Source organism: Crocuta crocuta, unplaced genomic scaffold, assembly GCF_008692635.1.
Source record: "Crocuta crocuta isolate KB4526 unplaced genomic scaffold, BGI_CrCroc_1.0 scaffold70, whole genome shotgun sequence".
NCBI lineage: Eukaryota > Metazoa > Chordata > Mammalia > Carnivora > Hyaenidae > Crocuta > Crocuta crocuta.
The window spans coordinates 12,129,374-12,133,974 of NW_027528417.1; positions in this window are offsets into that span (position 1 = coordinate 12,129,374).

A 4,601-nucleotide genomic window follows, 5' to 3' on the forward strand; every position below is an offset into this window, starting at 1 on the left:
TGTGTTGTCAGCACAGGGCCCAGTGCGGGGCTTGAACGCAGGAACCATGAGATCATGACATGAGCCAAAGTCAGATGCTCAACTGACTGAGCCACCCAGGTGTCCCCTGATTAATTCCTTTGAATAAAAATTCAAAAGGAGAATTGCTAGATCACAGTTGTATTTTTAATATTTTCAAGTACTGTTTTCCATAATGGCTGTACCATGGAGTTCATTTCTAAATTTTAAAAGCTGTGACATATTTTTTTCTGTAGCTATCTCTATTTTAAATTATTAATTTTTATTTTAATTGCATTTTTGGTCATGGGATACACACTGTGATATCAGTCCATTGAAATTTGCTGAGATTTACTTTGTGATATAGGATATAATAAATTAGTATAAGTGTTTTTTCAGTGATTAAAAATGCACTTTTCAAAGTTTGGAGTGAAATATTTCATGCATGTTAATTAGATCAAGCTTTCATCTACATTTTTCAAATATTTATAAAGAATTTTCATCATTTTGTTAAATCGCTTTTATGGTATCATATATTTGGAGTCTGTGTTTTCAGTACAATGTCTGTTATCTGCATACAAATTTAAAATTATTATAAATTATTATACCTTTTTTGTGAATTAAATCTTTGATCATCTTCAAATGACTGTTTTTATGTCTAGAAATGTTCTTTTGCCTTAAAAATCTACTTGTCTGATATCACAGTAGCTACACTGACTTTCTTTTGGTTAATATTTGCATGGTATATATTTTCCATCCTTGGACTTTCATTCTTTCTATGTCCTTATGTTTTAGTTATATCACTAATATATTGTGTTTAAATCTGTATCTTAAAATTCATCCCAATCTTTTTATTGTATTATTCTCCCCTTTCCTTGAATTTTTTAGTTTTTACTCCATTTTTCTATTTATAGTAGCAGGAAAGTTATACATTCTCTAACTCTTCTTTAAGATACTAGAATATTCTGGGGCATCTGAGTGGCTCAGTTCACTCAGCTTCTGACTCTTGATTTTGGCTTAGGTCATGATCTCATGGTTTCTGAGTCTGAGTCCCTCAGTAGGCTCTACAATGACAGTGCAAAGCCTACTTGGGATTCTCCTTCTCCTTTTTCCCTTTTTGTGCTCTCTGTCTGTCTGTCTCTCTTAAAATAGATAAACATTTAAAAAAGATCCTAGATTATTCTTTCAGAGGTTCAAGTATGATTCCTTAATTTATTAAGTCTAATACACATTTGTTTTTCAATCTGTATTCTACAAGTACCAAAGAAATTTTTAACTCCATTTAGACCCTCTCGAAGTAGATGCCACTGTTGTAGTATACTTCAATTCTGTCTATACTGTAAACTTAGAAAATACTACTATTAGTTGGACAACATTCATTTATATTGACCCCCATCTTTTTCAAATTTATTTGTGATTTACTACCTGCATCTACAGCCTCCAGTTTGGGATGACTTTCTTTCCCATAGAAGAGTAACCTTTCATATTTCCCTGACTACGGATCTACTGGCTCTATTTATCTTTTTGTTACAATGTCCTTATTTTTATCCTTATTCTCGAATGATAGTATAGAATTCTAGATGGGTAGATATTTTTGTGTAGAAAACTCAATATGTTATCTCATAATGGTTATTAAAAAGCTATCTGTTAATTTCTCTGGAGATTATCTTTTCCTGGCTGCTTTTTTATTAGGTTTGCGTGTTGTTTTTTCTTTTTTTTTCNACCCAAGCGCCCCTCTCTGCTTTTTTTTTAAATGGGCTTCACGCCCAGCATAGAGCTCAACGGGGGGTTTGAGATCAAGACCTGAGCTGAAATCAAGACTGGGATCCTTAACCAACTGAGCCACCCAGGCACCCATATTTCTGCTTTCAAATTTTAAGTGGTTGAATTTTCTTCTAGTTAAACTTTTGAAACTAATATTTCATGTTAGGGCATTATGAATGAATATCATAACTGTTTAATTTCAATTATACAGTATTTTACTTTAATAGTCATATATAATTAATTTTTATAAATGTTACATGATTATTGAAAAAGAATGTATATTATTTGACATTACAAATATCAGTATATATCTGTATAACTTTTTACATTATTGATTCTTTTTATTCTTACTTAATTTTACTTGCTATATCTGCCAAAGATTATGAGTCTTTCTGGGTGCTTGGGTGGCTCAGTCAATTAAGAGTCTGACTTTGACTCAGTTCATGATCTCACAGTTCATAGGCCCGAGCCCTCCACTGGGCTCTGTGCTGACAGCTCAGAGCCTGGAGCCTGCTTCTGATTCTGTAGCTTTCTCTCTTTGTTTCTCCTCCACTCATACTCTCTCTCTCTCTCTCTCTCTCTCAAAATAAATAAATAAACATTTATAAGAAAAATTTTGAGTCTTTCAATATGATTGCCATTTTATGTAGTTCTAATTTTCTGGCTTTTGTGTTATTTTAAGTTATTCTATTCATAAAGCTTCTGTCTATTCAGGGTGGATTAAGTACTTTCAAGATAACATGACAATTTTGATGGAGTATAATTCTTTTTGCCATGAACTGTCATTATTTTTATAATTAATACTACCTCCCCTCTTTCTTGTTTTCCTTTGTCTGATTATTTATTATCATTTTCATCCTTTTATTTATAACCTTGGTAAACATTTTGATTTAAGTCGCTCTCTTGTGGAGTTAAACTTTATTTTATTTTTGAATCTTTGTTTTTTTTCATAAGGAGTTTAACCCACTTGTATTTTTTATTCTTGCAGAGGCACAATATTTCTGCACAATGCTAAATCACCAGTGGGTTATTGGAAAGCAAAAAGTATTCTCAAATGTCACCTGTTTCTTTCAAAATGGGAAAGGCTAAATTATTTGATATATAAGGATAAGTGCTCTTATATATAATAATAGTTCTGTATATTTGTATGGTAATTCATAATTTGTAATGTATTTGTGTAAACATATTGATCATTATATAGAAAACATTCAGCAAAATGTTTGTTACATACTCTGTATTACCCAATTTTTGTAATGTTGCATTGACTCATATTGTAAGTTCCTCCTAAAATCTTGTAAAGTAAGCAAGGCAGATCTTATCTGATTATATAGAAAAAACTGGTTATGGAAATATCCTGATTTGCATAGGAATGTACACCTTTTAATGAGGAAGACCAAGATTCAAACCCAATTTCAAAAATTTCAGGCGCCTTGTTTTGACCTTGAACTTTAAGTTTCAGTCCTATTTTTATAGTTTTTATTAATTCATTCTTTCTCATTTAGATGTCATTGTATAAAAATATGCTAATATAGTGTCATCATTCAAATAAAAAATGATTGTTTCAATAACACTGTCTACCATAAGAGGCTTAGATAAAGCTCATATTGTTTGTTAAAATTCTAGGAAGAAAGATAAAAATAAGCTATAGTATTTTCTAGTTTTTATCCCTGTCAACTGAATGATTCTACTGTACTCCAACACATATGGAAGAGTGGCAATGAGTTCTAAATCTCACCTGCTTAGGGCTTACAAAAGTCAGATGTCATTTGAAAAGAAAGACCTTTCTGAGCCACAGCCTTACTCAGGCTTTTTAGGAAGGTGTCTGGCTTCAGCCGGCTTGTTCCATGAGTTTGAACAGGAGCTGGCCTGGGCTTTTGGGAAAGGAAAGTAACAAGGTGGCAAGCGTCATTAAGCCATAGAAAGGATTTCATAATTCCACTTACTATATTTTCTTATGGATGATACATGCACAAAATCATCTAAAAATGATGAAATAGAGAAACCTCTCAGTGCTATGGGTTTTGGCTAACTTTAGTGCTACTTTATGGTAAATATGTAAACAAGCAGATGTTTTAGTTGGAATATTTCAATATGCTGAAAGTCTCTTCCTTTTTAATGTGGTGCTATTTTAATTTTTTTATTGTTTATTTATTTTTGAGAGAGAGAGACAGAGTGCAAGTTGGGGAGGGGCAGAGAAAGAGAGATATAGAATTCAAAGCAGGCTCCAGGCTCGGAGCTGTCAGCACAGAGCCGGACGCAGGACGCAAACCCATGAGCCATGAGATCATGACCTGGACCAAAGTCAGACACTTAGCTGACTGAGCCACCTAGGTGCCCCGAGTTTAGTGCTATTTTAAAAATTCAACTTCTCTGTGACAGCTGGTCAGATACAAGGAGACAGAAATCTTAGCTATAAAAGAATCGGCAGGGTTAGAATTTCAATGCATCATAATTGTTGTTAATGCTGAGTGCATGGTGCCTGTAGCTCTATTCTAAGAGTATTTTCTCAAAGATCCTTGAGCAAATGCTAATGAGTGTTCTTGCAAAACAACGATGGGAGAAGTATTTTCCTTTTATAGTTTATGTTTAATACCACATTATAAAATAAAGGTATTTTGTATTCTTTTATTATTAAAAAAATGCAATGTCTTCTATGTTTATCTTGAATACCTAGGTTACACAAATACAGATTTTGTAGCTAAAAGGATAAAACACTAAAAAAAATCTTGAGGTTCTCAAACTGTGACCAAATGGAATAAGGAAAAATCACATTTGCTCAAACTGATATTAAACAACTAGAGACTTTGTTTTAAAAAAAAAAAAATCTTGTTGGAGGAAGA